Here is a 21,865-nt window from a genome sequence, read left to right as displayed (position 1 = left end):
AAAGGGGCAGGAACTAGACGTGCAGGGAGAAAACCCTGGGAGGTCTTGTTCACTACAAGAGATGGAAAGAACTCTGAGGGGCCTGTAAAAGGAACTAGGGAAAAAGTCTTAGAGGTAAGCCACAATAGGAACTAGTTTAGGGAGGCAGTACGGAGTCTGAGGCTCCTCACTACAAGTTCCCTGGACTGGAACCCAAAGGAGAGTGAGGACCTGGGTTCCCCTACCAGCTACCAAGGGAGAGGGCATAAAACCTCCCTGATGCAAGAGATAAGGTCTATTGGAAGCTCCGAGAGAAGGGATACAGGGTTCAGAATTAGGGGACGAAGACCTGACACAAGGTCATTGGACTATTTGTTTGCAGGACTCTGTTAACCGGGCATGGGCAGGACTGAATGTGAACTGGCCGGAAGGATAAGTTATGAGAAGAAGCAGATCACCAAGTGCAGCTGTCGGCAGGGGGCACCCAAGGAGGAGAGTCTGCTATGCCATTCCCAGCCATGAGGGGGCGCGCCAGCTGGTGAGTCACTCTTCTATAGGGTCATTGTAGAATAACTCCATGATTTGGTGATCTCTTATTTCGTATAGTGCCACTGAAATCTATTTGAGATACAAGCTCACCTCCTCGAAAGTGCAAAATTATCATCAGAGATGGGGACTTGTGTTCTGCGAACAATTATTTAAGGGCAGGGAGAAAGGGGGGAGCTATATTACCATGCGGGCAGCAAATGGAACAAAAATATTAACTTTAGATAGGAGCGGAAAGTTAAGTTAGAAATGATGTTTTGGAGCAGGAAATTTCTTATTTTAGGGAATAATTGTAAAGGCCAAAGTAAAGCTAGTGGTGAGTGTGTAAGAAAGTGATTTTGGTGTTGTGAGATGCAGCATAGAAGACTGTGGGGACAGAAGAGGTGGGATAAAGATGGTTTTTACCACCTTTGTGCATATTGAGTTCTCACTTTCTTCAGAGGCTGTAAAGGTCCCTGGAGTAAGGCAGAGCTGCCCTGGGGGCTGTTCTAACTTATGGCAGCCTCCCCAGGGCTGCCAGTGTGTTGCTCTGCAGTCTATAATCTCCATAGCATGAAGCACAACAGATATTGCCCCTAACAAGCTTCCTTGCACAGGGGGTGGCATATTGGCTATGTTGCTCCTGCATTGAGGTTAATTCTACCCTGGCCCCATGCGGCATCAGGGGCCAGAGGAGACGTTGAGTTGGCTTCTGAGCCTTTCATCCTGCACTCCATGAAGATGCATGAAACACTGTTTAATTTTATTATTTTTTATGTTGATATTGTGGTGGGGGGGTTGTTTTTGTTTTTTACAATTTTCAAAACACTCTTAAAAGCTGTCACTTGAAATTCTAAGAGGTTTCTGGTCCTGCATGCAGGTTAGAAGGTTCTGTCTGGAAAGTCTGCAATCTGGACTTAGCAGAGTCAGTCTGGAAAGAGCCAGGCTGGAACAAGGTAGGGTGAGTTGTGCCTCTCTGCCTTCAGGAGCAGCCTGCTTTGTGTCTCTTTCTGGCTATTGTGTGTTATCATTCTGGATTCTCTCAGACTAAAAGTGGTGTTACACTGCAACTTTCCAGCAAGAGTATGTTATAGTTGTTATATAATTTCTGTGTGTGTGTGTGTGTGTGTGTGTGTGTATATGCTGTGAACATGACACATGTAATCAGACTCTTAGAAGTTAGAGATAAATAACATCATCTAGGTCACTTTCTCCATTTCACTTAGGGGTGTAAAGCTATTCCTTGCTGTGTGTTCCCAGTGCCTTGTCCAGGTTAGATTTCAGTGGTGCTGAGGAGATGGTAGGATAGCAAATGATAAATGAAAGGCGCATGCAGTGATGTTCAGAGAAGGGGGAGAAAGCCAATAAGTAAAGTTGTGGATGTGCTGTTGCTTCTTCAATTAGAAGGTCAAATTCACTCTTGCTGGCTCAGGAATGTGCACATTGCATCTCCTAGCCCTTTATGTCCCTGACAATGTTAATCAGAGGGAGAGCAGGCAGTGGTACTTCCACTTACTCTCCCTTGGCATTTCCATCCCAGAAGGCAACTTTAATCTTTAGTAGGTGCATTCTAGGAGCTCTGTGGTGCTGCAACAGCACTATGCATGACCGCTATGACTACATCCTTGCCTGCTTTGGTAACTGTGTTCACTGCCTGTAGGTCTCCGGGGAGGGTAAGGATATTGTGGGTGGAACTTTCACCATCATGGGCCTTATGTAAGGTCCCTAAGAAGTCAAACGAAGTAAAAACCAAATGGACAAAGTGGAAGTAAAAGTAAAGTAGCTAGGGAAATAAGTCAAAGAGAGGTCAGCTTTTTATATAAGTTACTGGGAAAATATTCTATTCCCTTGGGTAACACAACCCATCTTTTATACACAACTCAGCTTAATTTATGCAGCTTAAATGGCACATGTCACAACATGAACCATCAGTGTTTGGGAGCAGGGGAAGGAAGAAAAACTAATAAACACTGCGTTTTTTTCAAACCAGAGTTGAAAGATACCATTCTGAGAGCATCTTTATTTTTCTTTAGCCAGAGCTGCATATAAACAGCACTCATATATCTGCACACAGTTCACTTAGTTATTTGCCAGTAGATGGAGTAGTTAAGTCATCTGTCTTTCTATCATCTAGCTAGCAGATCAGTTTCTAATCTGACAATCTCCATAGTTTCTAGGCGCCATTAAACCCTCACCTCTGTCTTCACAGGACTACGACAGCCACCTCATCATTGCTAGTAGGGAATGCTAGCTGCATTTCCTATAGTGACAAAAAGGATGGTTTCTTACCTATCTTCTAAAACAAACAGTTTCACTTTCTGCCTTTTGGACATCAGAGATTTATCTGCACAAGTTTCTATTCATTTCCCCCTCATACCCTTTTAGGAACTTATTCTTCCCAATAGGAGGAGAAGATATTATAGAAGTGAATTCCAACAGTGACCCTGATGCTGCTGTGTAGTAAAGAAAGTGAGGCCATTCTTCAGGGAAGACAATGTTTTAGGCTGTTTATTTTGTCTCATGTTTATGAAATTGTATAGGCTTTATCCTTCCACTAGAAGACAAAGGAGGGTTGGTTTTTCTATGTGGTTCATATTGTAAAGCTAGGAGTGATGTGATGGGTACCATGGAAAACATCCTAGTAGAATCTTCTCATTAGATTAATGTGGAGCAGGCTCCTGAGGGCAGTGGCAGAAGCTAGAACTCTGCCAGATAGTCACATTAACCTCAGACACTCAAACTGAGACAATGTCTACACTACCGCCAAATTGATGCACCGGGGTCAATTTAGCAGGTCTAAATCGACGGCAGAGCACTTTCCCGTCCACCCCGGTACTGCACCTGGAATGAGAGGAGTAAAGTAAGTCGACGGGAGAATGTCTCCCATCAACCCAGCGCAGTGTAGACATCGCAGTAAATCTACCTAAGCTACGTCGACTCCAGCTACATTATTCATCTAGCTGGAGTTGTGTAATTCAGGTTGACTTACCACGGTAGTGTAGACATAGCCTGAAACACAAACTTTTAGAACTTAATGTCTAAAATTGAACCCATGTCTGCTGAAATTCACAAGCCTGGCCTTAGGTGGTTAGCATAAGTGCAAAGCCCATTTCTTTTCTCCTGATATATGCTTCCCAAGCTTCCAGGACCTGGGGTGCTGGGCTCCTCCAGTACTTCCATGGTATGACCACCTCTTTCCAAAGGCAATATAGGCAATATATATAGGCCACTGCATCCACAGTTCTTAAAGGGCCCTCTGGTAGGGGTGGGATGTGCCACCAATTGTGCAGAAGTAGCAGGCCTCACCTCTCCCACTGCTGTCAACCCCTCCAGAGCTTTCACTGAGACAAGGGTTGATACATTTTGGTGTGGGTGGGGGCAGCTAAGACATTTCTGGGCAGCAATTGCATATTAGGGTTATTGGCCTCTCTCCTGTTGCTAATGTTGGTTGCTAGTGAATATGAAACTTCTCTCAGCCTTGTTGCAGTAGAAATAGCTGGCAAAGGGAATGGCGGGATTTTCCAGCTCATGCCCTGCCAAAAGAAACAATTTAAGACTTGTGAAGGCAGAGGCCCCCATAAAGACCTTGATGGAGAGAGGTGCCGCCAAAGACGCATTGAAAGTAGAGAAGGGAGCCACCTACGTCTCCTGATGAAGGAGCACACTAGGGGCAAGAGGGCTTGACAGTGGTCCTATCCAATGATATCTGAAGCATGAAGAGGAGAGGTCCCAGGTTTGTACAGATGGGGAGCAGGGTAGAGAGGTATGTGGGATGTGGTTAGCAGCAGTGGGAGGAAGAGGGAGCCAGCTCTGGGGAGTTCTCCCTTCAGTGCATAAGTTTGCCAATATTTGTCAAAAATAAAATTTGCAATTGCCTGGTTAGGCTATATTATCCTACATAAAGGAATTATTTTACAGCATAACTCCACAACTGCATAGTAGCCAGATTTAAAACAGCAGTCTTAGATTTTTGTTTATATAAAAACATTTTTTAAACAACAAATGTCATGTATCTGTCAAAGATTTCTTTGTGTGAGATAAGCACTGAACATGAATTGCCAGTAGCTTCAATCTTTTTTTATGTACAGCTGGTTGAATTATATTTTGCGACTATGATCTCTGATAAATTTAGACTCTTTCAGTTTGTGAATCCTTCACAAATCAAAACTGATGTCTGCATTTGGTATTTGCTAAGCAGTTTGAACACATTTCAGCCTATGAGGTTGCACATGAACTGTATACTTTGACTCCTTGCTATTCATTATTGTTGGCAAGTGATTGGTTACTTAAATTACATGGTAAATTTTCTGCCCCTTGGTTGGATGAAGAGAATAATGAGTAACAAACACTGAATAGAAAATAACTAGAATTCTGAACAACAAATACTCCCATTTGTGTGAAAATAATCTTGATTTAATGCTAATATGGCCTTTCTACAAACATAAGTGAATGAAAACTAATTTGTGCATAATAGATAATGTGGTCTACAAACCAAACAGGAGTTTGGAATTCATCAGAATACTTTAAAAAATTATTTAGACAGCTGTATTTTTTTGATATTTCCAAAACTGCAGATTTCATATATATAAAGTTATATATATATATATATAAAATCTGCAGTTTTAGAAATATATAGGATTAAAAAGAAAAGGCTTTGAACCTGAAGTTCATAAGCCAAACTCAGCTCACAGTGAAATCCTATCACATAATTATAAAGACCTGAAAATATAGAATGGAAATATAAATCCCATCTAAATGTAATGGGAATGCTGGCAGATCTTTAACTTTAGCAATGCAAATGGTGACACTATAACAAGCCATTGGTGTAGTGACTAGAATGTATAATTGGAGGTGTAGATTAACAAAAGACTGAACACCACCACATATTTCTGAACATTGGAGGCCCAGGACTCGGTATGTACACTCTCAATGATTAGTACATCAGCTTCTGTGAAGTTACACCAGGGATGAATTTGGCTTAATGCATTTGCTAATGATTTTGAAGCAAATTTACAATGTTCACTTCATCCAAACTGTCTCACAATCTGAACCAGAAAAGAATATACATACAACTGCCACTCTGGATCCAAACTGCTGTGCAGCACTCTTACGATATGCATATCAATGAACACGTACTGGCGCTTTGTGCAAAAAACCCATTCAGCCGATAATAGAAAATCATCCAATCTTAGGGCAAGTGTCAGCTGTCCCATGAAAGAAAGAAAGAAAAAGGCTTGGGAATGGATACTGGCAAAATAAGTGCTCTTAAAACATCCAGGAAGAACAGATAAAGATAAAAGTGCAGGATCAAAAGTTTCAAAGGGCTGCTCGCAATTGAAATGTGAACATCAGACAATTTCAAACGCCCTTCGAATAGATTTCAGCACTAGATCCTTGTGCTTATTGCCCTGTTCCTAAAGTTTTGTTTGAAGATAAACCTTTCAAGCTCAAATGGTTACTCTATTCATTGCATCAAGTAACTTCTAAACAGAGCCAGACATACAATCCTTGTCTCCTCCTTTATACATGTCAGGTCAGTGAACTCCTTTTTGTGTGTGGCTCCACCAGAAATATGTGTTAGCCACTTACTTATTTCATTGTCCTTTGGTGGCTCCTGCTTCACTCACTTTGATACATCAGGAATACAATGCATTCTCTCCCACACCCAGCTGACATCTCCCAGAAAGTTGGCATTCACTATATTGTTGAACTGTCCCTCCGAGTAGGGAGCAATAATTGTTTGCGCGTTCAAGGGCTCCATTGTAGGTTTCTCAGAAAGAAAACATAATATGCTGTATTTGGGATAACTGCAATGGAAATGTGAAGTATATTTATACAATATACTACTATTGGCTTGATTCTGTGGGTGAAATTCTGGCCCCACTGAAATCCATGGGGCCCAAATGCTTATGTTCCCATATAAAAAGTCCTATCACTGTCTCATGTACTCCCTAGAAAATGGAACTTTAACTCTGTGACATGGCATCTGGATTCGGAAATGCTCTGGTGGAAATGCTAGGAAATATGTGGTGGTTTCAGAAAAAAATTAAAACCTGTGGATTTAACTGAATTAAATATAAAAATGAATGGTAAAATCAGTCCAATATTTATTTTGGGACTGTGGGTAAGCTAATTAGCTGAGTGTTTCAATGCTCAGCAGTGAAATAACTAATGATATTGATAGTGAAATGACCATCTTTAGGTTTTATTGTTAACACTCCATTGCAGTGACTGGGATAGTTCACCCCTGTGAGAGCTATTGCTTCAGGCTTTCCACAGACTTATAGTATGTCTACGCTGCAGTCAGAGGGGTGACTGCAGCACATGTAGACATAATGTACAAGCTCACTTGGGACCTGAGAGATGTCCTCGGGCAGCTAGCCTGTGCCACTACTCGTGTTGCTGTGGCTTCACTCCTCTTGTTGTTTGAGGTCGCTAGGTGAAAGCTAGCTGGGGTATGTCTACTTGTGCTGCAGTTACACTTCCTGATTGCTGATTCACAGCAACAGAAAAGGCATGCTTTTAACCCAATGGACACAAAGCACCAGTACATCTACCTTGATGTAGGTAGGCAAGGTCAGTCCCATACCTCCAAGCTAGTGTTTACTTGGACTAACTACATCAAGGTAAAGACGACCAGTGCCTGGTCTCCTCTAGGATTTTACATCTCATTATAACCCCGCCCTTTTTTCCAGTGAAGACAAAGCTTCAACGGGGTTATCTCCAAAGTAGTTGACTGCAAATTAACTTGAGGTACATAACATTCGTAGAAGTTAGCGAGGAAACTCCTCATGTTTGTCCAAGGCTACTACCATTTGGTTATTACTATACTTCAGCAACAGTCCAAAAGAATCCATCTCACAGTAGCTATTGTGGTGTCTTGGAGGATCACGGTGGAATATTGCTGTACTGTGCATTGTTCCTACCTTATAACCTCCAAACAAGAGGTTCCTACCAGCTGGGATTCTTCCTCTTCCTGCACAGCTGCTTAGGGAAGGAGAATGAGGCGGGATTGTAAACTGCAAAATAATCAGCCAGGCTACCCAGCGGGAAGGTTGGAGATACCTTCAGAGCAGAGAGAAGGTTGTGACAATGGCTTTAACACAGAGTACTCCATGTCTGGTCACAACTTTCCTGTTTATTGCTAATAGCAATTTGTTTTGTTGTAAATATTGCCCTCTGAGTGTCCTGAGGAACAGGGAGCCTCACACAGGAATATGACTGGCCTCTGGTTTGCTGTTCTACTTGCTGATCACCATTCTCCCTGCTTTCTGCATTTGTTAAGCCCATCTCAGAAGACCTCAACATGCATTGCAACTTCTATACTGGACTCATTTTACTCATCACTGAAAGACAGTGACATCTTAGGTAGAATGTGTCCTCTGTTTATCACCCTCACACAGCAACATTAGACATGTTTAAGACAGGAAGCAAATATGATGTCCTTTCACTTTATTTTGGCATAAAACTAGTGTAACTCTTGAGTTCATCCTGATCTGCAGCAGTGTGAAATTAGACCCTGGCCCAGCTCATGTCATGTGATAAGCAGAGCTGGAGAAAGAAGATCAGGTTTTCTGAGCATCCAGAGCTTTAGGAATGCCAGCCTCAGGATGTACCATTGACTTCTCACCATGTTTAATAAAGCGCTCTTTCGTGCTACTCTGCCTGCATCACTTACTACTAATTAACCACCAATATCTTTTCCAAGTGAAACTGTAGTGTGCATTTCGATAGACAGAATGAAGCTGCCCAAACTGGAATTTGGTTAGGACATCTGGACTAAAAAAAGGACTATTGTGAATAGGTCATTTTAGGGTGGCAAAAATTCCCTGTGAACTCTGTGTGTGTACACGCACATGTGGAATAGGAAAGGGAGTGAGGGGAAATACTGAACTTGTTGGGAGGGAGGGCTGCTGTCTCCAGGCTCAGAAGGAGGGTCCTGGGGGTTCCTGCCTACTTCAGCCCCTCCAAGTCCCTCTCTCTGGCCCTATCCTGGGTGCTGCCATGGCTGCTCCCCAGCCATGGTGGTTCCCACTCTCATCTCCGCGTGCACATACACACACGGCGTCTGCGTTGTACATGAGGGTGGACCCCCCAATAATATTTCCCTGGGGGGGTGCTAGTTCCCCCCTGTTTCCATCAGCTGTGGTTCCTGTATTGACCTCCCACCTTAGTACCTTTGTTCAGTCATTTGAAAAACAGCATATCCAGCTGACAGTGCTTCCTAGTATCATGTTGGGCATTGGAGAGCAACTACCTATGGAATAATCAAATAGTACCAAGGTCTGGCTCTCCTTACTGCTTGAGGTCACAGCCTGAGGTGGAATAATGGCTGCAGACAGTCACTGAAGAGCATGTCTCCTTTTTATGGCGAATTATTAGATTTACCATCTCCTCCTATTCCACTGGACAGATTAAAGATCTCACCCTGCTGCACTCTAGGGCTAAATGAACATCACCAATGAGTCCTTGTTATGTTTTATCTTTCAGACCAAGTGGCTACAGCTTTGTGGATGTGCTTGTTCTGTGTTTGGAAGTCTCATGCTGGCAGAAAAATCTCTTGGCTAATACTATAGTTATCACTGAGAAAATGCCAAATATATATCCAGACATTTTAAAAAAGCTCTTAAAGAAGACTATTCAATTATACTTTTTCTATATAGTCATGTGTGTATAGCACTACCAAACAAGGCAGGCATCATTGCTGACACATTGCTGGAAACAGAGTTGATTGAATGTGACTCAGTCCCTCGGTCTCATTGTCCAATTCATCAGTGTATGCACTGCAGGCTCATTGATTATATGTAAGACTAGCAGGAATGCTAGGTTTGCTTCACAGAGCTGCCTGCATTCAGCTATTATAAACTCCCTCTTCTATGAAGTATATGTAAATAAGTGTATGTAAATAAGTTTGGGCATCACAAATTTGACAGCACAGCCAAGTTTGTGGGGTTTTTGTTTTATTTTTACATATATAAAAAGAAAAAATGCAGACACAGCTCTTTTCATGAGGAAGCCTGATGCATCCAGAACTCAGATGATTAAACCCTTTAAATCACCAACCAATATACTCTATTAAATTCCTAACCAGAAAACTCTGCATACTGACCAGCCAAGTTACCAGAAGAGAGAGAGAAGTAAAAATATATCCATGAAAATGATCTTTCCTTTATTGAACATGTTTATATTCCACATACAGTCAGAATGAAAGGGTGTTTCAAGAGACTGTCCTAGCTACCCCTAAGTTCCCTCTGACTACATGTGGCACTGAGATGGAAACCCGGAAGTGTCTGCCTGCTTCTCTGCACCATATGCTAGTTTACTCAGAGGTTAGTCTTGTTGCCTATTGGTGAAAAAAAAATTGCTGCTTGTAGTCAGAACACCCCTCTCTGTAGAGGGACTCTAGCCAAATGGCAAAAGTGAAATCTCTGGAGTTTAAAACCAGCACCTCACACGAAGCTACAATGCCACATAACGATGGGCACTTGAGCTGCCTATTTTGTTGAGGAGAGGGACCTATTCCTGAAAAATGTACCATATGTCACTCGTTCTCTAAGGCCTGGGCTACACTAGCGTGGGGGTTCGAACTAAGATACGCGTAGCGTAGCTGAAGTCGAAGTAGCTTAGTTCGACTTACCTGGCCGTCCTCACAGTGGCGAGTCAACTGCCGCGGCACCCCCATTGACTGCGCTTACTACTCCTGCCAAGGCGGAGTATGGGCGTCAATTAGCGGGTCGATTTATCGCACCCAGATGAAACGCGATAAATCGATCCCCGATACATCGAACGCTATCCGCCTCCATTCTGACTTCAATGACCTTCAATGGGGTAGGAAGCAGCATTGCTCCAGAGCTGAGGTGCAGCATACGTCACCTTCTCCAGTGCCTGCTGACCTGAGATTCAAGGCTGTTAAGTCTGACTCATCTTGGCTTTCTGGACTTGGCCTGAGAAGGGCCCTCCCGGTACTCTCTATTAAGAGAGCCACTAAGCCTGCAGACCACATCTCTCTTGGTACCAGTCCTTTGGCTCATGGGGCCTCGGTTTTCAGCAGCTTGGCACTCAGCACTTCTGTACTGGCAACCTCAGAACCATGCTCTTTGGTGCCCAGTGCCTTTGGTACCTAATGTGTCCATATCTAGGGTACGTACAGTACCAAGTGCTTTATCTGTGGGCCTGGCACCAGAGTTTCCTTAAGAGGTTGAGGGTGGTGATAACTAAGCTACCAGCTAACAAGGCATCAGTATGGCTGGTAAAGGAGATGTCTTGGGTTTGGATTTCACTGATTTAGGTAGAGCAGAGTAAAGTCAGGATACTCCAGACAGGATGGCCTGGTGACAAACTATACACCTTACACGCTATTGTAATAATCTTTGTACAAAGTATGCCTTGTGAGGTATCATTTGAAAACTCATAATTTGTTGGTCATTATTGTCCTGGTAAAATGTGTGGCAACAATGTATGTAAAGTTATACGATTGCAATGGATGGTGTTACTTTAAGACATGCGCCAAATCTGGGGAGTGGCAAAACCAGTTCCTCAGAGACAAAGGACAAGCTGATGCCTCAGCCAGGTGTAAACAAGGTCAATGGGCCATTACCTGCTGAGGACTATTCATCAGCAGAAAAAGGGGCCTGGGTGATAAATCTACATCTTAGCAAAGAAACAGCATGGGGTTCCTGTCCACACAGTCTGCATGCCTGTCCGCATGCTTCCAGCTGGAGATGCTTCTCAAAGGAGGGAGAGGAGATACACCCCTCTTTGCTCTCTCTGTCCATCAACTGACTACACCAAAGGAAGCATCCATTAATCGGAAGAATGTGTCCTGGCCTAAGACGTTTGTCCAGTAAGGTTGTTGAGAGCATGTGGAGAGAGAAACTTTACTTTGAATTTAACATAGCTGTGATGTGGGACGTGTAGTCATGCTTTATCGCCAGGGGAGAGCACTTCTGGCGATAAAGCACCGTTTATACTGTCACTTTTCAGTGCTAAAACTTTTGTCACTTGGAGTGGGGGGTTCACACCCCTGAACGACTAAAGTTTTTGCGCTGAAAGTGACAGTATAGACACAGCCTCAGATCCTGACAAGGCAGCAGGAGGAAAGCGATGAGGAACAGGATGTACAAAAAGTGCAGCTTGTCATCACTGTGATCTTCTTGTCCTCTCCCAATGATGGAGTAAATCTCTTCAATCAATGACTTCACGACACTCAAGGACCTCATTAAGCACATGAGAGAGACTCTAGCTATACCTCTGGAAGTGGTGCAGGAGAAACCTCATAAATTCCTGCACACTGTGCTATCTTTCCATGCCCAGCAGGCTCGCCATGCCTAAAATCAGGGACTCTTGGGGTATGTCTACACTATGAAATTAGGTCGATTTTATAGAAGTTGATTTTTAGAAATTGATTTTATACAGTCAATTGCGTATGTCCATACTAAGCACATTAAATTGGCGGAGTGCATCCTCACTACCGTGGCTAACATCGACATACGGAGCATTGCACCGTGGGTAGCTATTCCACAACTTCTGCAGTCTCTGCCGCCCATTGGAATTCTGGGTTAAGCTCCCAATGCCTGATGAGGCAAAAACATTGTCGTGGGTGGTTTTGGGTACATGTTGTTAGTCACCCCTCCCTCTGTGAAAGCAATGGAAGACAATTGCGAGTGCGTTTTTTTGGCCTTCTAATCTGTGATAACCTCAGGGACGGAGATGATAGGGGGAGTATAGAAACATTCTACGCTCTACAATTCTGTGGGGACTGCATGGTCACCTGTGCTGCTGAGTTCGCCACACTGACCAAACAGGAAATGAAATTCAAAAGTTCCCTGGGCTTTTCCTGGCTAGTGCATCGGAGTTCAAAGTGCTGTCCACTTTGTGTGGATGCAGTCATTTTTAAATCAGCCTAACGCGGCTAAATTCAACCTAACTCCGTAGTGTAGACCAGGCCTTGAAAACTGCAAAAGAACAGTGGCTCATGCCAGTGGCCAGGCAAGCTGTCAGGAAGTACCAAGTCCCTTCCAAGGGATCTGAATACTTTTATTCCCACACAGTACCAGCGTTGTTTGGAGTCCAAGAGATCAAAGCAGCAGGGACCTCCCAAATCTTCAGCTAGGGAGAAAGACCTGAAGAGGCTAGACCTGTTCAGATGCAAAGTCTGTCCATCTGCCAGCCTTCAGATGAGTCTGGTTAATTACCAAGCATTGCTGATCTATGATTATTTGAATTGGAACAAACTGCTTCAAGTCTGTGGTCTGGTTTCCTCAAGAACACCAAGAGGCACTAAAGACCATCATGTCTAAAGTACAGCTACTAGTCCACACATCCTTTCAAGCCCAACACAGCGGCGTGTACTATGGCTACATGGGTGGCCAGGAGAAGCTCTTCCTGCCTCCAGTCTCCAGGGATTTTCCAGGAAGGCCAAACAATTGAGGACCTTCCCTTGGGAGAGCAGTTAACTTTTAAATTCCAAGATGGATGAGGCCCTCCAGTCCTTAAAAGACTCTTGGGTGAATCAGCTCTCCCTGAGCCTCTGGGCTGGTCTACACTAAGGGGAAAAATCGATATAAGATACGCAACTTCAGCTACGTGAATAACGTAGCTGAAGTCGAAGTATCTTATATCGATAACTTACCCGTCCTCACGGCACGGGATCGATGTCCGGGGCTCTCCATATCGACGCCGCCACCGCCGTTCGGGGCGGTGGAGTTCCGGAATCGATAGAAGCGCGTTCGGGGATCGATATATCGCGTCTAGATGAGACGCGATATATCGATCCCTGAAAAATCGATCGCTACCTGCCGATACGGCGGGTAGTGTAGACGTAGCCTCTGTGTTCCAGACCTAAGAAGGAAGTAAGTGAGACCACAGACTTCCTTCAGGCAGTGGTCGTCTGCCCAGTATTATTACCAGCCTCCAAGAGATTCTAGTGATGATGAGCCTCGGCCTCTTCTACTGCTGCACAGTCTGTCTCTCCTATCCACAGGAGGTTTGAACCCATTGTCTAGAGCTTGGAAGAATATGCTAAGGATCCCCTCACTTCTATCCCTCTTCTTTTTGGGAATGCCCTCTGCCTTTCTGGTGTAGCCATGATAGGCTAGATGCAATCTGGTCCTACACATAGTGTGGTGTCAGTTCTCGTTGCTACATACTGAATATTAGATATTTTGCAGAGTACTTTGATAATTTTTCAGTGACACAGACTTTTTCCCATTTCCCTTTATAGAAGAGGTTTCTTTATCCATATTGGTTCACATGTTCCTAGTGATAAGGAGCAGGGAATCTCTGGAAGGAGAAAGAGGCTGATGATTTAAGGACAAAGTGGCTGAATGTACAAAATAACTTACATGTTCCACATAACAGTGTGTGCTATTGCTATTTACACCGGTCATTGGCTTGTTTACAAATCTTGATTTTACTCTCCCTGATCAACTCCTTATTCATTGTTTCCTGCATACTAGTTTCAGTGATGCTCACATGAATAAGCAATTCAATCAGCAGGTGGAGTTTGCAGAACAGACTGTACACACCTAACTTCTATGCTGCCAAGAGGCAGGCTGTGACCAAGGGAACTGCCCTTCCACTTTTCATTTTAAATAGCGAATCATCAGCTCTTGGAAACCAAGAAGTTTCCAGACCCCATGTAGCTGAGGGAGTGTTTGTTTTTTCATGAAGGTTGAAAGGTATGTTCTGGTTAACTAATTGGGGTCTCTCTATATTGTCTTGCTCGCTGTGCAATCCTGAAACAATAAATACGTGCAAGAACTTCCAATTGTTTCCCAGAGGGGTTCTACCACCAGCTGTGCTGTCAAGACAGCAAAGCTGTTCTTTCATGCCCTCTGCTCACTGTCCTGTGACTAAATGCAGAGACAGTGCAGCTAAAGATGTACTACTTGAGCTAATATGAAAATAATTTGTCAGTCTAAACTGGAATGTCCAGCATATATGCCAAGGACTGGTGCAACTAAGCAATCTTCCTCCATCGTGAGAACAATCTTCAGCTAGTGTACGTCAGTGTAGCTCCATTGTCTTTAGATGAGGATCTGGCCCCATATTTGCAATTTAAGCTTAATACTCTGTCAGTCTGCAGACCTCTATTGTTTTAAGAAGATAAAAACTGCCCTACTGAAATAGTCCTCAGTCCACTTAGCCCAGTGTTTTGGGCAGTGGCAGAGAGAAAGTCACACTATGCAATGCTGTACTATTGAATGGAAAGGAGACTTTTCTTTAAAAAAAAAACCCAACCCCAAACCAAAACACTCCTAGTTTATGACGCACTTATGCCTAGAAGCATAAAAATTGATCACTCTTATACAAATTTTTCCCATCTGGCTTAACTGTAGGTATACTCCTATGACTTAATGATACCATGCACCAGTAAATTCCACAGGTTGATTATACATTGTGTCTAAAATAGTTTTTGTATCCATTTTAAATGTGCAGCCTTTTAATGTAATTGTCTTGCTATTTATTTGAATTACGGTAGTGCCTAGAACCCTCAACTGAAATCAGGACTCATTGTACTAGGTGCTGTACATAGTCAGTAAGAAACAGTCTCTCTTTGTTGTTCTATTATGAGGAAGGATAAATGGAAGTATTTAATTAGTCTCTCTGCATCACTGACTTTCCTTAATCAGGGGACTGTTGCCTTATTCATCTTGGAAGAATTTCATTTGACATCTTCGACCTTCATACATATGAGAGTATTTGCTGCTCTTCTAGCATTTCATCCTTATCTCACCCATTGCTTTCAGCTGAATAAGCTACAAAAAAGAATTAGATAATTTCATGGAGGATAGGTTCATCAGTGGCTGTTAGCTAAGACGGTGAGGAATGCTCTGGGTGTCCCTAATCCTCTGACTTTCAGAAGCTGAGATTGGACGATGGGATGGATTGCTTGATAATTGCCCTGTTCTGTTCATTCCCTCTGAAGCATCTGGCATTGGCCACTGTCAGCAGACGAGATATTGGACTAGATGGACCGTTGGTCTGACCCAGTATGGCTGTTATGTTCTTATGTATGTGAGCGGCCATCAAAAACCATTTCTTCTTGTTGTTGCCAACCTTTTTGTGTATGTGAGTTCTCATGTACTGATATCATTGCTCCTATTGTCTAATGAGATAGACTCATAGACTTTAAGGTCAGAAGGGACCATTATGATCATCTAGTCTGACCTCCTGCACAATACAGGCCACAGAATCTCACCCATCCACTTCTATAACATGTTGGACTGAAGAATATTTAGAATTTGAGCTGGTTGAATTTTAAATTACATGTGGGTTTTTTGTTTTGTTTTTGTTTGTTATTGCAAATGAATTTTTGCTATATTTGTTACCAGTTTACAGAGTGGAGAAATTTTTTGAAAATTCAAATTTCAGTTTTCTCAAGAAAAATTTCAAACATGTTTCCACACAAAAAAAAATGTTTTTTACTAGCTCTGCTTATAATTCTTTACTGTCTGGAGTTCAAGTAGCCATAGAGCAAGAATACTTTTTCACAACCGTCTTCATTATTGTTTTTTACTTAGCTCAGATTTTGATATCCTTAAGTTAAGCAGACTCAACTTGATTAAGGGCATTAGACTCTGATCACTACATTATCTATAGTTGAGTCTAGCTTGTTAGAGCTTGTCTATGCTACAGGTTGTCAAAATAACTTATGTCACTCGGTAGTATGAATAGGCACTCCCCTGAGTGTCGTAAGTTACCACCGACCTAAGCGACGGTATGGATAACACTATATCAGTGGGAGAGCTTCTTCTGATGACATAGCTACTGCCTCTCTGGGAGATGGTTTTATTATGCCGACGGGACAGCGCTCTCACGTTAGCAGAGAGCTTCTTCATCAGACACGTTATAGCAGCAGCCCTGTGCAAGGAACAGAATCTCTGGACTGAGGTGTTCACAAACAAATTGATATCCTGGCTCCACTGAAGTAATTGGGAGTCTTGCTATTGACTTCAGTGGAACCGGGATTTCACCCTAAAAGTATAAGAAAAAGAATACAATGCAAACACTCTTAACTCTGAAGGTGAATGCTGAGTGGTGCACAATTGCTGAAGCTGGGAAGTTTTTGGCAGAATAGAAGGGTTTTCAGAAGTTTCTTGAGGAATAAGTTTTCATTAATATTAATATTCTTGCTGTTGGAGAATTTTCTTTTTTCTTCCATGGGTTTTATGGAAAACATTTTTATGTGTCTATAAAGTACTTTGTAAGCTTGAATATCGTGGGATTGAATTTACTCTTTGCACACTTAAAACTTTGACCTTAGGAGTTGGGGTGTGTAAGGAATACGGGAAATAGGCTCTTAATATTTCTTCTTTAGAAGGAGGAACTTTAGTCCTCAGTGAAGACTTGTTTATTTACCATTATTTGATGCATTAAAAAGAAATAATGTTTATAAAATGAGATTATGCTAAATCAAAATAGCACAGAAATCTGAATATGTCAAACTGCTCTGTATATTTCCAAAATCAGTGGATACTTCCCTTTATTTTACAGGCAAAAAGAGGTGAAAGGACAAGGAGGGTGGGTATGTGTCTGGATCTAAATATAAAGTGGTCTAACCATCCTTAATCACATGTAGAGATGGGTGGTCTGAAATAAGCATCCTGATTCCACCAATAGTCTTTATCCATTCTCAAAACCACATGCAACCTTTGAGGTTCTGAAACATCCAGATGACTTTTTCTGTTATTCACATATCTTATTTCTGGGTTCTAGGTGCGAATGGCAGTAGAACACTCCAAATGCCTCTTAGATGGGCTGTTTTCACTGTATTTCCATCAGGAATTGGAAATGCCAGAAATCTCAAGACATTTTTCCTGCTCACATGGAAATCCAAATTTTGCAGAAGCAAAGGCAAGGTTCAAAGAATACTCTGAACTTCTGGGTGTTTAGCATCAAACCACTTAGAGGTTCTCTCATTAACCACATTCCCAAACAGAGTGTTGCAACCTTTCTCTTCCATAAAGAAAAGGCCTGAAATTAAAAAAAAATTAAACAGTGCCCAGTAGAAATGAGCGGTTGAGTTACTGAACACATACCAGTGTTTGACCTGGGTGTGCAGGGTGCCTTGAGAATGACTTAGGTCACAATTTTCAGAAAGCAATTTGTTGTCATGGCTTCAGATACCTTTCTAGTGTTCACTTCTAGTGGCAGGAGGATTAAGAGTTTATAGCAAGGACTTGAAACTGTGAATATGTCCAGGGATGGAGAAGAGGGTTTGAGAACAATTTGTGTTGGCTGTTTTCCAGTAGAGGTTATGCAAAATAGTAAAATATATCATAATTGAGAATGCAGAGGAATTCTTTCGATGCCTAAAATACATCAGTTTGCTACAAAACAGCTAAGGATAGGGTTTGTAAAGGTAAGATTTTTATTTTAATGTTATGCATTTCAGGCTTCTCTGTATCCAGGAAAGCAGATAAGTGATTATATTAATTGTTTGAATGATCACCGAATGTGGTGGCAATGTGCATCTGCCAGAAATCGATAAAATAAACTTAGCCTCTTTCCTTCATGTTTTTCACTAGAGTATCGTAGATTATTGCAATGAAAATGTGGCACAGTTAAAGTGCTGACATTAAACAAAGCCAGATGTATCTAAGTAGCAAAATATCCAGAAGAAGCAATGATTTAGCATATAAAGTATGTGTGGATTACAAAAAAACCCAAACCTAACAACCCTTGGAATCTGGACCTCATAGCCCAGCCTATCACTACAAACCAATTTCTAAATGGTTTTGGCAGGAATGATCCCAAACCTACACCCACTGAATTTGTCTTCCTGCCATAGATGTAAGCAAGCTTGTATCCACAGGTAAAAAGTTCCCTATCAGTATCTGAATGCAATGTTTTCTTCCTCTTCCTGGAGTAAGGAGGTAAGGTCATCATTTCACTGGTGCTTTTGCCACTTTGTCTAATGTGCAGTAGAGAAGAAAAAGTACTTTAAGAGTAGTGGAATGTTTATAGTCAGGTTTATGAAATCATCTTTTCTTAACCTCAGGTCACAAGCATCTAACTTGGAAAGAGTTTGGCCCCTTTCCATGTGCTCAGGAACAGTATATTACATATCTCAGATCACATTTAATTACCCTTCGGATTATATCTTTAAAAAAAAAAATCATGTTTCATAAGATAAGCTATCCTTAATGTTTCACAGTGGATAGCAGTGCAGGCTCAGAGAGAAGGGAAGCCCACCGCATTGCCTTTCTGTGATTTCAGCTACAGGGAGGGTAAAGAAATGGTTGAACTTAGAAGCGTTACTTGGAGAAATATTTATAGATGTGTATGTCCCAATTCTAGTTGCATGGAGCTGCCCAAATGAGATTTGTGCAGTGGTTAGTGTGACCTCCTCTTGTAATTCATTAAGCCTACAGAGAAGTTCTCTGTACATTTTAATATCCGGAACTTTGCATGATGAGTCCCAGATGCTCAAAAGAGAACACCGTGCAGACGGTGTTAGATTAAAAGATTACAAGGAGACACAAAATGTGCAGTGGTTTTTTGTTTTGTTTTTTAAGAGTTAAGGGATCCAATTTATTTGGGCTACTTGAGTTAGATGTCAGGAAAGATACTTGACTGCTAAATACGTAGACGGACCAGTAGCCTCCAAAACAGATGATTTATTGTTCTTTAAAGGAGTTACAGGTTATATGCACAACTTTGTCTTCTTGGTTTAATGTAATTGGCCACAGTTTCTGCTGCCACCAGAATGAAATGTTTCTTTAATGCATAGATATCCCTGTAACCTTTTGTAAGATTTATTTTTATCCTAAATTGCCTCTCCTTAGTTCAATCAAACAAAACTACCTCTGCTAATTGGGTTCTCATTCTGCAGGTGGATTGTAGCTTCCCTTTCCACCAGGGTCTACTACTTGCTTTCAGCCTCTGTGTACTGATTTCATAGTCATTAATGCTCCTACTTTTGGAAGAGGAGGCTGATGATACATCTCCATTAATGGACTGAAGGTGGCCTTGTCATTATGGAATATTAACTCATAGGTCATGTCTTATTAAATTGATTACAGGAGGTGCCAGCTGTGTGCAAAGTCAGAAGTGGAGGGAAATGCTGTAATGCTGCAGCACAGGGTTGAATGGAGAAGTCTATGGTAAAACAGGCATGAGCACTGCGGAATAGTTCCAGTCGCGCCATCTGGCTAACCTCTTCTTTCGTTCTTTCATTCTTTTCCCCTCAGGTGAACAAGAACAACTTCTCCTTAATCAAGGTGACTGCTGATGCTAGGCTCCTGCTGGCAAAAATAAATAAATAACCAGGTCTGGGCTCCGCTCCTGCGCTCTCCTGATTACTTTGAGCTCTCTGGTGCCAGTAAGCGGGACATTGGATCCCAGTGTAATTCTCCTGTACAAATGCATTTAAACAACTAATTAAGAGGAGAAAATTATGACATGAATTTGTGTACAACAGGGAGGAGGAGGAAGGGAGGCTGGCTGCAAATATTGGAGCACATCATTTAAAGGGAATAACTAGAAAAGAACTCGTGACTGATTTAAAATGTTGTGATCCCTGCTGTGTCTCATTTCCTAAAAGCAGGATATGCTGTCTGGTGTAACATCTGGTTTTTCTATTTCTCTGCGCTATGCAAAGATCCTAGAGCTGGTTTTGATTTTTTTGGACTTAGTTTAAATTTACACTTTAGTTATTGTTTAGGCTCAGTGATGTCATGCTTTGGTGTCCATTGAAATCAAAGACACCCAAACTTCTGATTTTTATAGCATTTCACTGGCATTTGAACTTAAAAACCTAAATGTGAGAGAGAGTTAAACTTCAAAGGGTTTCTTGACTGTATTTCTCTCTAGTGCAGCTTCAGAAGTAAAATGGTAAAGGTGGCCACAAGCTGCATGTAGGGAGTTTTCTTTTTCCTCTCTAGCAAAATGAAAGAGGGTGAAAACACATGGACTTCTCCTGTAAAGGGTTTTTGAAATGCACTACTTTTAGTTTAAAATGCAGCAGCAAATGGTTAGCTAGAAGAGCATAAACAATAAAGAAAAACTCATTTTTCTCCGAAGTCTCTCCACCTACTGCAACATAAGAGCTTTAGGCGGCACGTAAATTGGAAAAACAAACAAGCCCAAAAGTTTTCTTGAACAACTCCCTTTGACAGGAGAGGGTGCTTCCACATTTATTCAGGGCCAGATTCTGTCAGCCCCAACTTATATAGAGTAGCCCCTTCTTTTAGTTGCTCTATTGGTTGCTGCAGGATGTGGTCCAAAATATAGCATTTCATTCATCTTCATTTCAGAGTAAAGTAGGTTAAGAAAAAAATCTTCAGGACAAACTTAAACCAAGAAAAAACAACGAGGAGTCCTTGTGGCACCTTAGAGACTAACAAATTTATTTGGGCATAAGCTTTCATGGGCTAGAACTCTATCAGACTCTTAGGGTATGGCTACACTTGCAAGTTAGAGTGCATTAAAGCAGCCCCAGGTGCCCTAACTCCCGACCCGTCCACACTGGCAAGGCACTTAGAGCACCTGGACTCTGCAGCTGGAGCGCTCCTGGTAATCCACCTCCACAAGAAGCATAATGCTTGTTGTGCCTCGGCTGAAACGCCCCAGCGTCAGTGTGAATGAGGTGTTGCATTACTGCGCTTTGATCGGCCTCTGGAAACGTCCCATAATCCCCTAAAGTCAAGTGGCCACTCTTGTCATTGTTTTGGAATTGGCTGTAGGAATGCAGATATGCCCTTTCAAAGCTCCATTTCTGACAACCAGCATGCTTACCTGCTCCGGGACAAAGCAAGCCATTAGTGTGGAATGTTGCTTTCTGTGAGTATGTGAGAGAGAGGCAGTGGAAGGGGGTCTGAACTTACAAGACAGCATGCTGACACACTCTCAGCGCCCCAAAAACCCACTCTCTCCCCCCCATATACACCCCACCCCACCACCTGCATTTGAAAAGCACGTTGCAGACACTTGAACGCTGGGATAGCTACCACAATGCACTGCTCTTTGTGGCATTGCAAGAGCTGCTAATGTGGCCATGCCAGTGCACTTCCAGCTGAGTGTGTAAACAGTCGGCAACGTTTTCCCTGCTGCAGTCTCTGAAGGCTGGTTTAACTCCCAGCATTCTACATCTGCAAGCGTTGCCATGCCCTTAGGTTCCTGATCTAGTTTATTTTATTTCTTGGCATTTATATACTAAAGCACTTATACTTGTATTCAAAACCTCTCATATAATCAAGTCTACAGCTATAGGGCTAGATCCCCAGCTGGTGTAAAGAGGCATAGCTAGCTCCATTGAAGTCTAAGCACAGGAGTAACAACTAGAAAAATCATGTCCATTATTGAAACATAATTACTTTTTAAGATTGTCTCCACATACTCAAGATGCCATGTCAAA

The 21,865-nt window shown here is 42.3% G+C and overlaps 1 long non-coding RNA gene across 3 annotated transcripts in view; it reads left to right on the top strand.

Moving 5' to 3' along the window:
• LOC120409077 overlaps positions 1–20,348 on the top strand; it is a 187,544-nt gene extending 167,196 nt beyond the window's left edge. For all 3 annotated transcript variants that reach the window (XR_005601103.1, XR_005601104.1, XR_005601102.1), the window contains 2 exons: positions 362–517; positions 19,701–20,348. This is a non-coding gene — a long non-coding RNA (uncharacterized LOC120409077). The remainder of the gene's footprint in view (positions 1–361; positions 518–19,700) is intronic.
• Positions 20,349–21,865: the final 1,517 nt, after the last annotated feature.

The sequence above is a fragment of the Mauremys reevesii genome, linkage group 7 (assembly GCF_016161935.1).
Source record: "Mauremys reevesii isolate NIE-2019 linkage group 7, ASM1616193v1, whole genome shotgun sequence".
Classification (NCBI taxonomy): domain Eukaryota; kingdom Metazoa; phylum Chordata; order Testudines; family Geoemydidae; genus Mauremys; species Mauremys reevesii.
The sequence above is the reverse complement of the archived record's forward strand: the minus strand, read 5'-3'. Positions and strand labels throughout refer to the sequence as shown.